Source organism: Erinaceus europaeus, chromosome 4 (genome assembly GCF_950295315.1).
Source record: "Erinaceus europaeus chromosome 4, mEriEur2.1, whole genome shotgun sequence".
NCBI lineage: Eukaryota > Metazoa > Chordata > Mammalia > Eulipotyphla > Erinaceidae > Erinaceus > Erinaceus europaeus.
Genome location: NC_080165.1, coordinates 45,781,719 through 45,799,795, shown reverse-complemented (window position 1 = coordinate 45,799,795; position 18,077 = coordinate 45,781,719). Strand labels below are relative to the sequence as shown.

General features: G+C 38.7%; 1 protein-coding gene across 1 annotated transcript in view; it reads left to right on the top strand.

Annotated features, from left to right (window-relative positions):
• Positions 1-3,782: 3,782 nt before the first annotated feature.
• CAP2 (cyclase associated actin cytoskeleton regulatory protein 2) overlaps positions 3,783-18,077 on the top strand; it is a 210,965-nt gene continuing 196,670 nt past the window's right edge. The window contains 1 exon segment of the mRNA XM_007539275.3: positions 3,783-3,939. The gene's annotated coding sequence lies outside the window, so the exon portion shown is untranslated.

Below are 18,077 nucleotides of genomic sequence, written 5' to 3'. Positions count from 1 at the left end.
GATAACTCCCCTCAGTACAAAGAACTTTATGCTGTTTTTCTTGCACTAAAAGCTGTACCAGAATCCTTCAACCTTTTTTCTGACAGTGTGTATACTGTTAACTTACTTCCATGGCTTGCTCGTTCGTATGTGAAAATTGATGACAACCCACTTTCCCCTCTCTTGATTCAAATCGCCTCTATGCTCGAACCTAACCACTGTATATTCAACACCTTCGTTCCCACAGCCCTCTTCCTGGTTCCCTGTCCGAAGGGAATGCCACAGTTGACCGCCTTGCCTCCACAGGAACTTTCCCAGTCTCTGTCTCTGATCCTGCTAATTTTCACTCTCTAACCCATGTTAATCTTAAAGGCCTTCAAGCTCGATTCCCTGATGTTCCTGTATCACAGTTAAAACATATCCTTGCTACATGCTCTTCTTGTGCAAGTCTCATAAAGACACCTGCTATCCAGACCCTTGGGGTTAACCCCCGAGGTTTAAAAGCTAATGCTATTTGGCAAATTGATGTCACCCACATACCAAACTTTGGCAAACAAAAATATGTGTTTGTCTCAATTGATACCTTTTCTAAATTTATGTGGGCTACAGCTCAGACAGGAGAAAGTGCTAAAAAGCTTGTAAGCCATATGCTCTCTTGTTTTGCCATTATGGGGGTCCCATTATTTTTGAAAACAGACAATGCACCTATGTTTACAAGCAAACAATTTAAAGATTTTTGTTCCCTCTGGAATATTACTCATACCACGGGCATTCCCTACAATCCACAGGGACAAGGCATTGTCGAGAGGGCCCATCAAACTCTGAAGGCTCAACTAAATAAAGATAAAGGAGGAACATATCCCCCCAATATCCAGCTAGCAAAAGCCTTAACTACGTTAAATCTCTTTAATATTTACAATAACTCGGCCTTACCCCCTATTATTCTTCACTGGCAAACACCATCTACCCTTCCATCTATTAAGGTCAAATGGAGAGACCCACTCGATAAAGTTTGGAAAGGGCCTGACCCATTATTGACCATGGGTAGGGGTTTCGCATGCATTTTCCCTCAAAATTTCTCTAAACCTGTCTGGGTTCCTGCCCGCCATGTCCGACAATACCCGCAGGATGGCGCTGTTATTCCTGAAGAACAAGAAATACTACAAGAGGACCAGATGCAGGATACATCCCAGGACCCGTAATACGACATGGCAGAACCTGCAAAATCTGGCTCACAGAGACCTCTCTCCTACCCTTTCCCTGTATGTCTTATGTTATAACTGGCCAGTTGTTTTTGTGAGTGAGTGTGTTAAATGACAAAATTTTTTTTTTTCAGATTTAAGGAGATCCTAACATCAAGACATTCCAGAAGATCCCTGCCCTTTCTCTCCCCCTCTCTGTCTTCCCCTCCTCTCTCCATTTCTCTCTGCCCTGTCCAACAACGACATCAATAACAACAACAATAATAACTACAACAATAAAAAAACAAGGACAACAAAAGGGAATAAATAAATATTTTTTAAAAGGCGATATCAGGACCAGGAGATAGCTTACCCAATAGAATGTATACTTATCCATGTGCAAGGACACTGGTTTGAGTCCCTAGTCACTACATGGGACCACCATGCACAGGGGAAATTTCATCAGAAGTAGAATAATACTGTGATATCTCTCCTCTCTCTGTTTCTCTATTCCTTACTGTCTCTTTCAGCCTTTATAGAAAAATAAAAGCAGGTGGGATCTGTCCACAGTGGTGGAACTGTATAGGTGTGAAGCTCTAAGCAAAGCCTTGATGACAAACAAATACAAAGAAAATATGATGCCCCTGAGAGGTTAGACATACCACACACAGTCTGCCCAGATTCTTCTGAGTGAGGCAGTTTGCTCCTCTACTCAGGAGAACCAGAGCCTGTGAATCCAGTTGAAGATGAGATGTTGATTTTGCCAAGAAACTCCAAGCAGAAGGGAACCAAGGTTCTTTGTTTTGCACTTCTATAAATCATTGATATTTCTATCAATTTTTAGACAAATAACTCCAACAATTATGATAAAAGCTATGCATCATCCTCTAGCTAAATGTACAACACAAACTATTATATACATTCCATAGTGCTCACGGACTCCTGAAGTCTCTCTAAAGATATCAAGCTAAGAATCTCTACTTAGTGAACAAATGAAAGTGTCACTTTTTTAGTGTCTTTGGTGCTAGGGAAAGTGGTGGTGTTCACCTTAGCTTTCCTCTATTTATAGCTCATCCAGTCAACATCTTTGCTCATTCCTGTCTCCCTTCACTATTTGTGGGTGGACAAAGCCATCAAAATAATGACTAAGAAACCTTCCCATTGGAGAAAAGAAGTTGTGTGCGGCTGTCTCTAATTTATTGCTATGTACAAGAACTACGTAGCCAAGAGCAAAGTGCAGCTAAAAAGGCTGAGACTGTGGGTGGTGGTGGAGGGGAAGGCGGTGACGAAGGTGGTGAGCAGAGAGGATGTGATACCTACAGCTCTGTTATACTTTGCAGCTGCTCCATGAAGAGACAGCTCAGTATAACTCCTCCATATCAGGAAATCAGTTTTTAGATATTCTGCCTGGCTGGTGGCAATGAGGGTGTTATCTTGGAGGAAAAAAACTGATAGAGAAAAGGAGGCGCAGATACATAGTAAGGACTCAAGACGGTACAGGAAAAATTTTGTTAGCTTTGGCAAGGAAGGGGACATTGATTCAAGTGAAATGTGTGGCAGAGAAAAGAGAAATTTTGAGGTAGAGAAGATGAAGATTTAGAAGTTAGCATAACAACCTCCTGCAGAGATAGTAAGTTGTTCTGTGAAGGAGAAAGGCAGATTTGGATGGGACTCTCAAGGGAATGAAAAGATTTAGATGAAATCAATATCTCTCCTTGCTTTCCAACTCTAATTATGCATAGCATGTGTGTAATAAGGATGACAGTAGTTCTGACAATATATATTCAAAGGCTCATGTGTATTCCTCTTTCCAGACTATGGGTAGATAAAGTACCCACAATATCACCACTGTAGACAGAGAGTAATGTGTAACAGCAATGACCTTTATTTAATTTGTGACTTCTGAGGTCAGAAAAAGCATTGTAGAATTGAATTAGAGGCAATTTTAATGCCGATTGAAAATACCCTTTTAAGACATTTACCTTCTTGTTTGGAAATTTCACTTTAAAGCATCAGTTATTCTCAAACCCCTTCCCTTTTTCTCTCTAGTCATAAACTACTTTCCTAATTCTTTCAAGCAAAAGCTTCAAAATCACTTCTTCATATTGAAACAAACTGATAAAAATTGAAAATCAGTGTTTCCCTTCTGTGTTAACAACAGTCTCCAACATCATTATTATAAACAAAAATGAGATCACAAGCACACACTGATAAAGTACACTGATTTGAGTTACACATGTTTTGTAAATAACAGAAACTTCTTTCTCTATAAGATCTTTTATGTAAAATACTTTTTTTCATTACAAGAGTTGAGGGTATCCTCTTAAAGGTTAGAATATCCATTTTCCTCTCCAGCAAGACCCTCCCTTCTGCCAGGAGCCTCTTAGATCTTTCCAGACCTCACTGCCTAATGTAGTGAATTCAGTTTTTCATAGCCTGGTACTTGGCAGCCTTTCCTCCTTCTTCTGCCTTCCCCATCTCCTCTTTTCTCCCACGGTCCATCTGCCCCTTTTCTTGTCCACCACCCCCTTCCCCATTCCCCCCTTATTTCTACTCTCCACCCGCATAGCTTTGCTTTCCCTCTCTCTCTCCCACTCAGTGAGTCTGTATTTGGAGCTCCCGGAAGCCGCCGGCGACTCTCCCCAAGAGCAACGTGACTGACACCAACTCCAATTCGGGAGGGAGGAGGGAGCCAGGCGAAGGGCAGGCGGGAGGAGGGTGCTAGTGGCCGCACAAGGATTTGCCTTGCAGAGGACTAGCGCCCAGGGCACCCTAGCAGGTAATAATGGCGTGGTCCTGGCTGCGAAGATGAGGTGCAGAAGGTTCGGGGAGCAGGAATCGGGCGGGGGTAGGGGGTTGGGGTACGCTAGGAAGTTGCATGAAATGGGGAACGTGAGGAGGGGGGGTCTCAGACGCTGCGGTGGTTCACGGGGAATAAAGGCGATGCGGCAACTTTTGGGGGGCATGAATGCTGGGGTTCCCCTGGGCTCAGAAGCGGGGGCGCGAGTGGGGGGTGGCTGCTTCATCTGGGTCACTGCGGCTGCGCGCCCTGCCCCCGCCCCCGGAGTCTCGGCCGCTCTGAAGGCGGATGCAGGCGGGGAGCGGGCTCTGGGCTGAGTGAGGAGCTTTGACCTCTATGCCAGGGTGCTGCTGAAAGCCTGGGCGATCTAACTGGGGGCGAAAGGGGGGTGTCCTCTCGGTTGCAGCCTCATCGTGGTGTAGGTGGTGAGGTGGGGGTATTGGCCAACTGTCTTTGAACTGGATCTGACTAAAGCCACCTTGAACAGAAAGTGCTAGAAAGACAGGAACCTGGCTTTTCAGCAGCACCTGATTTGAATAATGAGTCACTTCTAAAAAGCGCAAAGGCAACTGAAGCATTTAGGGGTTGCTCCAAAACCATCAGCCCACAGCTGGGGTTTCTGACCACTTTGGGTCCAGAGGACTCTACAGAGAAGTAGCAGCATTAGCACTACTTTGGTGCTAATTATTACGTATGCATGTCCTTCCTTTATACTCTTCAGAGTGATGTCCGATTCCGATTCCACAAATGGACTGCCAGATTGCATTTACGTCTGACTGTATTTAGGATATTAAATTAAGCTACAATCAGAACTAAGAGTCCATGCACAGATGAACATTTAGCAAAAAGAACATCAAGAACCACTGATTTTATATATATATATATATATAGTCATGAGAATTTAGAAGCCAATGGAGTTTGTGCACCACAATTAAGTTTGCAGGCAGAGTTGTTTTTTTTTTTTTTTTCTCCTTATATGTCAGAAGATTTCTTTTAAGGAACGTGTCTTAGTATTCTTGATGAAAATATCTAAGCCCATATCACAGTGATCTTTGGAGCAATTGTCTTATAGTTAGTTATAAGGTTTAATTAGAATGCAAGCCCTTGAGATTGGGTTAGTAGTAATAGTTTCACCAAACAGTAAATGAAGCTTTTCTGGATACTTGCTCTCTTTGAACAACTGTTCAATTGTGTCATTGTAACTCGAATCCAGCTTTACATAAAAGAATGTGCTTCATATATAGACAGTGAAATTTGAAGTTCCTATCATTTTCACCAGTAGCAAAATATTATTGTTCTTTTTCAACCAGGAATTTAAAAATATAAAAATCATTCTTAACTTGGGAGAGGAAGGAGACTGCATATTAGTCTTGTTGACAGTAGTTTGCTACTAGTTTGTTAGCTATCAGATGAGAGAGTTTGGAGAGGAATCTTTAGAAAGGATTGAGCCAGATTCTTCATGTGCTTAATTCATAACCAGGTGTTAAATGCCTTCAAGAGTGGTATTTGGATATCTTGGTATTTTGATTGGAATTCTTCCTAACAGACATCTTTATTATGGTGATTTGTTTTTGTGATGTCTACTTATGCTATACTTAATTCATAAAAAGAGTGTGCTAAGTTTCTGTAAGCTATACACATTATATTCAGAAGACCATCTGCAACCCCTTTACAGGTTTAGAAACTAGGGCTTACAAATTAGATCACTGTAGTAGCTCTGGTTCTCTCCTCCCTCTTTTGTTAATTAAAAAAAAAAAAATCTTAAAAATTATATGTGACCATTATTAAAAAAAAAAAAAAAGCTCAAATCATTGTGAAAAGATAACCTACCTAATGGGAAAACACTTTAAAATTATATATCAGATAAAGAACTTGTATCTAAAAAAAATTAAAGAACTTTTACAACTCAATAATAAGAAAAATAATAAAGCTAGGGAGATATTTCAGTGCATTAAAGCACAGGACTTGCATGCTTGAAGTCCAGGGTTTAATCCCAACATTGCCAGGTTCCTTAACAGACCAGTGCTCTGATTTAAACGAATAATATTTTTTTAATTAAAAAAGAAGATGGGCAGTGACACACCTGGCTAAGTGAACACATTACCATGTTCAAGGACCCAGATCCATGCCCTGGTCCACACCTGTAAGGGGGAAGCCTTATTAGCAGTGAAGCAGGACTACAGGTGTCTCTTTTTCTCTCCCTCTTTATCTCACCCTCCCCTCTCTATTTTTGTCCTATCAAGAGAAAGAGAAAGAAAAGAAGAAAGAAACGATGAAGTAAAAGAAAGAAAGAAATTGAGAAAGAAAGAAAGAAAGAAAGGAAAAATAAATGAACACCAGGATTGGTGGATTCATCATGCAGGCTCCAAGCCCTAGTGATAGCCTTGGTGGCAATGAACGAAAAGAAAGAAAATTATCAACATTAAAATAAAAGAGAAGTAACTCAATGAATGATATTTCTCCAAAGAAGATGTAAAGTTAGTCAATTAGACCATTCAAAGATGCATCACATCATTATTAAGCAGAGAAAATGAAGTGTTTATTTTTATTTATAAAAAGGAAACACTGACAAAACCATAGGAAAAGAGGGGTACAACTTCATACAATTCCCACCACCGGAATTCCATATCTCTCAGAAAATGCAGTTCTAAAGCACATGCAGATACCACTTCATACCCATTAGGATGACTACAATAAAAAGATAGAAAATAACATGGGCTGGAGAGGAAGTAGAGAAATTGGAGCCTTTTTACATTATTGGTGGTATTATGAAATTTTGCAGCTGTGAAAAACATTTTGGAAGGTTTTTGAAAATTAAACATTGAGTTACAATATGCTATAGCCATACCACTCCTATGTACTGAAAAAATAATATAAACAAAATCTACACAGAGAGATTTTTTTTATCAGTACTATTCACCACAGACAAAAGGTGAAAATAGCCAAATGGTCATCAACTGATTAGATAAATAAAATGTGGTATGTCCATACAACAGAATATGATTCATCAACAAAAAGGAATAAAGTAATGTGTATAAACCCTGAAAAAATTACACTATAGAAACTGAAGGAAACAAATCACAAAAACTACATATTGTATGGTTCCACCCAGATAAAAATAACAGAATCAGAAAATTCATAGGGACAAAAGGTAAATGTAGTATTATTTATGGCTAGGTATTGAGGGTAGGGCAGATGGTAATTTGAAGGTCATTTATGAGCTGGGAAAATTTACTATTCTAAAATCTACCATGGTGTGGTTGCACATATCATTGAATTGTACAGTTTACATTAGTGAATTGTATAATGTGAGTTAAATCTCTATGAAGTTCTTAAAGATGATAAACAGAAGTCTAGGGGGGAAAAATTGGTTTTCACTCATATTCTTGCATCTTTCTCTTTTTTTTTACACTGCTTTTCTTTTTTATTATTTTAATAGTGATTTAATATTTATTTACAAAATTACATGTTAACAAGGGTATAATTCCACACCGTTCCCACCACCAGAGTTCTGAATCCTCAGCCCCTCCATTGCAAGCCACAGCAGTTCTCCGAAGGTTGCAGACATGGCATAACTATCATCTCTACAACTGTCTACATTTGTACATAATTGCCCCCTTTTTCTTCCAGGTCCAGTTCTCTCTTCCTCTCTAAGCCATAGAAATCAAGAGGGAAGAGGGAGATAGAGAGGGAGAGAGACAGAGAGACACCTGTAGCCTTGTTTCACCACTCATAAAGCTTTCCCTCTGCAGGTGGGTTCCAGAGGCTTGAACCCAGGTCCTTGCACATGGTGACATGTGCAGTCAACCAGGCGTGCCACCACCTGGCCCCAACTTACCTTTCTTGGCTATCCTTGAAAAATACCTTTATCCTGTCAGTGCTTTCTCTTAACTTCTCCCTCTGTTTTTCCTCACATTATTCTTCTCTTTTCAGCTGATTCTTTTTCTTTGCTTTCACGTTTGTAGAAAAATAATAATTTAAATCTTTTGGTGGTCCACAGTCCTATTTGAAAGCTCTGACTCCTCTCTCTGTCTCTCTGTCTCTGTCTCTCTCTCTCTCCCTCCCTCCCTCCTTCCCTCCCTCCCTCCTAAACTGAAGTTTTTTTCACTGTGGTGAGGGCCAGGCTCAAACCTGGGTCACTTCTATGGCAAAGGAGCACACTATCCACGTGAGCTATTTTCCTAGGCCCTAATTTAGATTTTAAGTAAGCTTTGGTAGTCTCCCTACTTCCTGGAGCTCAGTTGAGTCATATATTCATCCTTCTGGACCCTTTCTCACTTTCTATCTCAGCATATATCTTGTATACTTCTTCTGTTTGATTCCTTGTACTATGTAATATGCATCTTTAAAATGCAGCTTCAAGGAAAACTAAGAACTACTGAATTAATTATGTGGAAGGCGTAATATAAGAATCTGAATTTAGGAAGCCTCATATCCCCTCAGTAATTTCGATGCACAAGAAAGATGGGAATAAAGGGACCTGCTATTCAATTTTACCACCAATTTGGTTCCTATGACTAGTTTTAGGAGCATGGGATAAACTACTCAAGGCAGTTTCTGGTTAAATTTAATTACCACCTGTGACTTTGCTGGGAGACAAAAGTAGCATATTTAATCAGGGTGAATTGGTTCGCAGTACATCTTTATAAAGAAGATCACAGTACCTTTTTTCTTTTTTTTTTTTTTCGTTTTCTTTTTTTTTTTTTTGCTAATTTTTAAAACCTTTATTCAAAGGTAAGGGGGTAGCGCAGTGGGTTAAGCGCCTAAGGATCCTGGTTCAAGTCCCCAACTCCTGCCAAAAAAGAAAAAAAAAAGATAAAAACCCTTTATTCAAGTGTAATTTTACACACAGAATTCATAAATTTTAAGTGCACAGTTCAGTGGTTTTAGTGCATATGCAGCATTGTATTTAACATTGTGATCCTGATTTTTTTTTTTGGTCCATTGTCATTTATTATTCCTATCATCAGGACTAGGCATCCACTAATCTACTATCAACAGATTTTTCTGGCTATCCATATAATTGAAATCATTTAGTACATAGTGTCCTATTACTATGGCTCTTTTACATAGCAAAATGTTATAGAGATTCAATTCAAATTTTACTGTGTATAAGTGCTTCATTCCTCTTTATTACCAGATTATATTCCACTATATTCATGCCATATTTGTATTTATCCAGTCCTTATTTTATGGATTTTTGGATTATCTTTTTTTTCCCCTTCTCTTTCTTTTTTACTATTAGGAAATGATACTGCTATGAATATTTGTATCCCAGTGTTTTTGTCTTGTGGCCATATATTTTAATTTTTAAGTAGATAGCTACAAGTAGAATAACTAAATCTTATGACAAATGTAGACATAGGTTTTTTTTCACTTTTATTATTATTAGTAGTAGTAGTATTTTGCACAGTAACTGTGCCATTTTACTTTTCTATCAACAATGTAGAGATGTTTCAATTTCTCCACTTCAAAATATACTCCTCAGTTCATACCGGGTGCTTTTCTAATGAAATAGCCCAGTTGGTTCCCTGTGACCTGTTGGCCTGTAGTGTTGACCTGTCTCAACCAAACTATGAAACCTTGAAGACAGAGCCCATATCCTATGCAGAATAGCTGAAAACATATTTGCACAATGTTGTCTTAAGTCATTTTATGAAGAAGAAGAAAAAGGAAAAGGAGGAGGAATAAATTCATGTTTAGGGAGCAAGAAAAGTGAGAGTCAGTCAGAAATAATCTGCCTGGAGTCATGCGGACTGTTTATCATGGTAGTGGATCTAAAATCAAGGCTCCTTTGATGCCAGAATTACTTTGCCCACTACATCAAGTTACCAGCCTTTTATCTTCACAGATTCTAATTTATAGGAGGATTGTTTATAGTACAGTATTGATCAGGCATTGCTCTGAGTGACACTACCAAAGTGAGAAGGCCAACTGGGATTGGAGATAAATTCTATATGTGATTGCTTTATCCTCTGATACTCTTCTGTGTACTTGATGAAAGTGACAGAAAGTAAATACCTCCAGAGAGTTTACCTCTATAATTTGTTGGACATGGATGTCCCTTAGAGGATTTAGCATTGGAGAATAGGTTCATCAGTGCCTTAAAGGACCTGTGAAATGGTGGAAGATGCAGAACTATAGCATACAAAGAAGGGTAGATTTGGGGTGGTGGTGGAGCGCATGTTTGGGAAGGGGAAGCCATCGATGACTGGATCTCAAGAGTCTGATGAGGTGTGAGGGCCTTTTGAAAACCAAACCAAAGAGTTTGTTTTCTCTTTCTCTCTCGGCTGTAGATTGTTATTAGAAACTTTAGAGGAATCAATTGGCTAATCAGGATTGCGTGTGTAGTTTTCTCTAATTTTGTGAAACATTTGAAGTGTTCTTTCACTTGTATGATTTTCTGACATCTTGTATTCTGAATGCACTGTTTCAAAGCTCAGAGAATCTTGAAACTTGTCTGCAGTAAAATTTAAATGGTGACAGTTTTGTACTGGGCAAGATGCTAACTCCAAAAATGCTCTATAAGAGAGTAAGCAAAAGATCTGAAGGTGTGGATTTTCACAGCATGAATGTATTTTTTAGTGACACATTATCCTGGCATGCCAGAGCAGGATATACTTCCAGGTCCCTTTCACTAAAGTAGTAGAGGAAATAGATAAATTGATTTTAATCACCTTTGATTTCCTTAAGTAGGAGCATTAGTTGCTTGGCAAGAAGTGGGGACTAGCTGAATGAATGAAACATATGAGTGAATCGACATTCAATTCAATGAGTAAATGGGCACATGGCATGGTTTATTACTTCTATGCATACTATTGCCCCATTTAATAATAGTGAATTACAAGACCATTTCCTTCATTGATTGGTCACTTCCAAAGAAAAGAAAGAATGTAGTTTATATAGTCATGGTAAAAAGAATTTAGTGCATTAGCGCTGTCTGGTTTGATGTTAGCTTAACAAATAGTTCTTAATTTGAGTAAATTTATAGAGAAACCAGTCCATTGTGATTTTATTGTATTCAGAGAGCTCACATATAAGCCCAGCCTCACCATGAGAAAAGTTAGAACATCTGCAATTTTCTGTCAGTCATATCTGTTATTCTTTTTTATCTTTAGACTCATAATTGTTGGATTTCCTTGGATCTAAGACTCTCTTACACTACCAGAGGAGAAATATTCACCATTATTATTTTTCCACCTTGGTCTAGTAGTAACTTTAAACTAGCAATCAGGAAACTATGAAAGCCCAAATCCTTTATTTACATGGAAAATGTTACCAAAGTAGTATTCCTCCTTATTTGTTTTATACATTTTTCTGTAAGGCAATTAAAAATTAGTTGAAAATCTAAAGAAAATAACTATAGAAAACCCAGAGGTACACATTAAAAGAAGCACAGTGGTTTTGAGGTGGGCAGAACTTATTATCTTCTTTTAAATGGTAATTTTGTCTATGAAAATCTGGTTTTCTGCCTGATTTGGGATTGTGCCAGTGAGTGAGCAGGGAAAGGCAGTGAGTGGTAGCCAATTAATTAGTCAATCAAAAATTATTTATAGAATTCTCAATGCATGTGATAGCATGTAGAACTCAGTGGGAAATACAAAGATAGGACCTCAGTCCATCAAGAGCCTATGCTGGTGCCTCAAGAGGTGAAGTGTGCAAGTGGTAACAGAAAAGAAAGCACCAGGCAATGTTTTTATGTGTAAGTATGTCCTACAGATAGAAATATATAATGTAGATAAGTAGGCTCTTATTCTAGGGTTATCACCATTTACTTGGTACCATAGAGTGTCAGTTTTATCTGCTTTTAACTTTCTGGTTAGAGTGAAGAGTAAGGATTTTAGTGGACTCCACTCTCCTAAGCGTAAGATGGTTTGGGTGGGGGCCCAGGGAGTGGTGCAGTGAACTTTCAATCACAAGATCTCAAGTTCAATCCCTGGCATTGCATATACCAGAGTGATGTTCAGATTCTCTCTTCTGTTCTTTTATAAACAAAGATTTGGGTGAGATAATATGAGGAATGAAAGAAGTACTATTTTCTAAAAATATGATTCCACAAGAATATCTTTAGGAAGAGAACTATAGGAGCTCCAATGGCACAATCGGTTAGCGCGCGTTACTTGTACAGGAAGAGAACTGTATAGAAGCAAAAGCAGTGTTATAAAAATGCACAGGTGAGGGCCAGACGGTGGTGCAACTGGTTCAGCTCACATATACCATATACAAGTAGCTGGGTTCAGGCCCCCACTACCCACCTGTAGGAGGCACTCTTCATGAGCAGTGAAGCAGGTCTACAGGTGTCTTTCTCCCTCTCTATCTCCCCCTCCCTTCTCAATTTCTGTCTTTCCTATTCAATAAAAATAGAAAGAAAGAAAAGCAAACTGAAAAAAAAAAAAAGGCCACCAGTAGTGGTGGATTCATAATACCAGTACCAAGCCCCAGAGATAACCCTGATGGCAATTTAAAAAAAAAAATGTGTAGAAAGAGCTAGCAATATAACTAACCTGGATAGTATGCCTTCTCCGGAATCTGGTCCCCATTGCAGTGGAAGAAGCTTTGGTGTTTTGGTGTCTTACTCTCCTTTTCTCTTTTTTTTCTGTATCTCTGCTGGCTAAAGAAGTCAGCCTGGAGTAGTGGAAGCCCTAAAAAAAAAATTTTTTTTTAAGTGTAGGAAGAAATATAAAAAAAAAAAATCCAGAGAACTAGCTTATCCAACAGGTTTTCTGCCTTGCCGTGAGTGCAGCTTAGGTACAATCCTGGTACTATCTGGGAAGTGTTGCAGGCAAAAAAGAGGAAGCTCTGTTATAGTGTCTCTCCTTCTCCTATGGTCCCTGTCTTTATGTGAATGAAAAAGTTGGCCTGGGAGTGAATTCATGTATGCATGAGACCTTGGAGCTTCAAAAATAAATAAGTAAAATAAAAATGAAAAATGAGAAAGAAAACAGTAATTGCATTCCACATTTTTCATTTTATAGTAACCATTACATACAACCTTGAGAAAAGCTACTGGAGAACTAAATAAAGGAACAGATGGTAATGAATTGCTGGAAAATATGTGTATTAATTAAGATAGACTTGCCTGAAGCTTTCAGCTAGTCTTTACTATTGACCAGGTCTTTTAGAAAATTGTTCCATATTGTCAATACTCAAAGTTGATGATGTGATTTGTCGCTTCATATCCACTGAGAGCAAAATGAAATGGTAGTGACTAACATGTTTATTTCTGAACATGTCACAGACTTTATGTGACCATGTATGCCTCTATATACAAACCCTAGACAGATAATGACTAAAGGCAAGCAAAATAAAAATTTTTACCCAGTTCCCCCAGATAATGATTTCAAAGCTAGGATCTCTCTATATCTCATCTATATATATTTAAAGATGGGGAAAACAGTTGAGACTTTATATTTGTAAGTGTATGAAACACTTTCTTTCTGAAAACTTCTATTAAAAAAAGTAGAAATGCACCCTATATGAACTGTGAAGCAGTCACTGAACTAAAGGTATAAACCACAGACTTTAAGCATTTAGTTGAATAATATTAGGCACTAAATAGTTGTGCTTTAAAGATGTGATTTTATAAAATCACCAATGAGAAGAAAAAAAACACTTCAACAATGGCAACTGCCTTTTCACCTAGGAGAGATGTTTCTCAAACATGTTAATTTTCTAAGATAGTCTGTGGGAAAATACTGACTGGCTATTTTCTCTTACTTATTTATTTTAGATAGAGATAGAAGTTTAGAGAGATAGGGACAGAAAGAGGGATAGAGAAACACTTACAGCACTGTTCCACTACTCAGGAAGTTTCTCTCCCTGCAGGTAGGGACTAGGACTTGAACCTGGGTCCTTGTACACTCTAATGTGTGTGCTTCACCACCTGAACCACTGCCTGGCCCCAACTAGCTATTTTCTTTCTGAACTATGTGATATATTTGTAAATACATGAAATTAGTGGAAGATAAATTTGAATTGATTAAATATTTTAAACTATTTAAAATAACACCCAAAACATGATTTATAAATTCATCCAGAGACAAATATTCAATGCCTACTTTCCTTTATTTTCTACATCTCTAGAAAATCACTTTTAAGGAAAATATTTGTATGCAATGACAGATGGGAAAAACAAAATTAAAGGATGAAAAAAATCAGATTGGTTTTGGACTCAGTAGCAACCTCAGAAGCTAGAAGACAGTGAATATACTTTTTAGATTCTGAGAAAATTTTCTTTTTTTTTCAGTATTTCTTTCACTTATTTTTATTGTTGTAGTTATTGTTGTTGATGTTGTCGTTGTTGGATAGGACAGAGAGAAATGGAGAGAGGAGGGGAAGACAGGGGGAGAGAAAAATAGACACCTGCAGACCTGCTTCACCGCCTGTGAAGCGACTCCCCTGCAGATGGAGAGCCGGGGGCTTGAACCGGGGGCTTGAACCGGGATCCTTACACCCGTCCTTGCGCTACCGCCCGACTCCCTGAGAAAAATGTCTATCTTACAATCCTTTATTCAGACAAACTGCCAGTCAAGTGTAAGAGCTAAATAAGTTTTTAGATTTGCAAGGTCACAGAAGATTTTAGTTTTCATATACTTTTTTTGTAGATGACAGAGCTCTTCCCAAATTAAGGAAGTACAAAAAAGAGAGAGAGGAGAGTTGCTATTCAAGAAACAGGTGATACCACATTAGAGGGAGGATAGGGCAGAGAAATCCCTAGAGTGAAGGTGAAGGCAAGTCTTAAGTTACAAGTGTACAGCATACAGCAGGTCCTTAGAGCAATTTTATTGGAGAAATTCTCCAGAAAAGATGCTGCTGAAAAGCTGAGATGTGTATGATCTTGTTGAAATGAGGCATGTCAAATGTGGAAAAGTTTAAAGATGAATATTTTTTTAAGTTTATTGTGTGTTAAGGGGTGATTACAGTACAGTGTTGACACATGGACACAATTTCTCACCTCCCCATGTTAGGAGAGAGCAAAACACTTTCTCTCCCAATTTATATCTTTTTCTACCATCATGAATCAGGACCCCAAAGTAACCCTGGACCCTGCCCCTTACCCATACTCACTCCCCAGTCTCATACTTTGGTACAACACACCAAACACAGTCCAAGTCTTACTTTCTGTTTTACCTTTCTGTCTTTTGTTTCTTTTTTAAATTACTTAAAAAAAAAATATATATATATATATATATATATATATATATATATATATATATATATTCCCTTTTGTTGCCCTTGTTGTTTTGTTGTTTGTTATTGTTGTCGTCATTGTTGGATAGGACAGAGAGAAATGGAGAGAGGAGGGGAAGACAGAGAGGTGAAGAGAAAGATATCTGCAGACCTGCTTCACCGCCTGTGAAGCCATTCCCCTACAGGTGGAGAGCCGGGGGCTCAAACTGGGATCCTTATGCCGGTCCTTGCTCTTTGCTACACCTGCGCTTAACCCACTGAGCTACCGCCCGACTCCCATGTCCTTGTTTCTTAAGTTCCACCATCCACTGTTCATCCTTTTCATTTTGTAGTAATCTCATTTAACATAACTCCTTCAAGCTTTATTCAAGGTACAGCAGAGGAAATAATCTCACCATTTTTACCAGCTGAGTAGTATCCCATTGTGTACAGATACTACAATTTTCTTAGCCACTCATCTGTCACTGTGCATATGGGTTGCTGAGTAATTAGCAACCTAGGTGTCCAACAACAGATAAGTGGCTACAAAAATAGTGAAAATATATATATATGAATGATGATATCACTTTCTTCACCTCACCTAGGATGGAGAGTCATGTTAAGTGAGAAAAACCAGAAAGAGAAGAATGAATAAGGGATAATCTCACTTATGGGTAAAACTTAAGAAACAAGAACAAAAAGGGGAAACCAAGTAGAAAGAACTTGGACTGGTTTGGTACATTGCACCAAAACAAAGGTCCCTGGGGAAGGAGGACAGAAAGAGCTGGGTGGGGAGGGAGGAGGTTTTCAGGTCCTGATACACAATGATGTGTACTATTTGGAGGGGTGAGAGTGCTTTAAAGACACCTGTCTTGGTGAGGTGAGAAGATGTGTCAACAACTATACTGTAAACCATTAACCTCCCAATAAATAAAGAAAAAATATTAAGCACAGGTATTCATGACTTTAGAAGTTCAAATCAGTGCCACTTGGCTTTTGTGAAAGATTTGCATTTGCACTATTTCTGCTAATGATTTGAAGAGGGCTTTTATTATTACAACAAGATGCAAAAAAAAAAAAAAAAACAGAAAATGTGTTGGATTTGCTACAACTATTCTAGAACTCTGAGCAGGGAGAGTGGTACAGCCATACCTTGTCCCGGGGAATTGTTTCATATAAGCTGTGTATTTACGGTGCTGATTTGAAATTTTTTTGTTATCTTTATTTATTTATTAGATAGAGACAGCCAGAAATTGAGAAGGAAGGGGAGACAGAGAGGAAGAGAGAAAAGGAGACACCTGTAGAACTGCCTCACCACTCACAAAAATTCCCCCCTGCAAATGGGGACCAGGGAGTCGAACCTGGGTCCTTGTGCATTGTAACATGTACGCTCAACCAGGTTGCTCTACCACCTGACACCCCTACTATGCTGATTTTACATGTGTTATTTTAGGTTGTGTGTTAGCTGTCCATAAATTAGTATCTTCCTTTAAAAAAAAAAAGGTTTATTTTTCTATTTTACAAGGGAAAGTAAAGGAACAGCAAACCATTCCAGTATATACAGGGTTGAGGATCACACTCAAGACCTCATATAAGCAAATACTTTGATATATCTATTGTGCTGTGACTCAAACGTAAGTTACTTTTTGTCTCTGGGAACACTAAAAATCATATAAACTAGGGGAGTTGGGTGGTAGCACAGCAGTTTAAGTGCACATGGTGAGAAGCACAAGAACCGGTGTAAGGATCCCAGTTGGAGCCCCCAGCTCCCCACCTGCAGGGGAGTCACTTCACAGGCGGTGAAGCAGGTCAGCAGGTGTCTATCTTTCTCTCTCCCTCTCTCTGTCTTCCCCTCCTCTCTCCATTTCTCTCTGGCCTGATGACATCAATAACAACAATAATAAGCACAACAATAAAACAACAAGGGCAACAAAAGTGAATAAATAAATATAAAAAAGAAAGAAAGAAATCATATAAACTAGTGGTGATTGCTTCTATGCTTTGTACCTTTTTTTCTTAGGAAGGTTTCACAGAAATGTTGAGCTTTTGGAAAATTGGGGAAAGTGTGTATGCAGAAAAATGAGAAGTTGAAAATCATGGTTCTAGGAAAACAGATTGTGCAAAATCTGCAAAATAATTTTAGTTTAGCTGAAAATAGTCACGGTTGTGTTGATGTTATCATATAAAAATTTTGATACTGTAGCCCAGGAGAAAGCACAGTGGATAAAGTGTTAAACTTACATCCATAAATCCAATCCCTGGCATCACATGTCCCAAAGTGATGTTCTGATTTTCTCTCTTTCATTAACAAATAAATGCATTCTTTTATTTATAGAAAGGAAACACTGACAAAAACCATAGGGTAAGAGGGGAACAACTCCACATAATTCCCACCACCAGAACTCCCTATCCCACCCCCTCCTCTGATAGCTTTCCTATTCTATATCCCTCTAGAGTATGGACCCAGGGTCATTATGGGATGCATAAGGTGAAAGGTCTGGCTTCTGTAATTGCTTTCCCCGCTGAACATGGGCATTGACAGGTCTATCCATATTCCCAGCCTGTCTCTCTCTCTTTCCCTAGTGAGGCAGGGCTCTGGGGAAAACAGACTCCAGGACACATGGGTGGGGTCATCTGCATATCAAATGTCAGGCTCAGAAAATAAGAATAATAAAGTCTGTTTTCTTTTTAAAGAAATTGTGATGCGATTGAAAATATGGGACAAAGGAAATGTGTTTGTATTGACGTGCTAAAACAAATTAAGAGCAATCTGGGTATTCTTTTCTTTTTTTTTTTTAAATGTGGTGTTGGGGTGGGGAGATAGCATAATGGAGACAGCAAAAAGCCTTTCACACCTGAGGCACCAAAAGTCTCATGTTCAATCCCTAGCACCACCATAAGCCAGAACTGAGTAGTTCTCTGGTGTAAAAAAAAAAATGTTGTGAAGA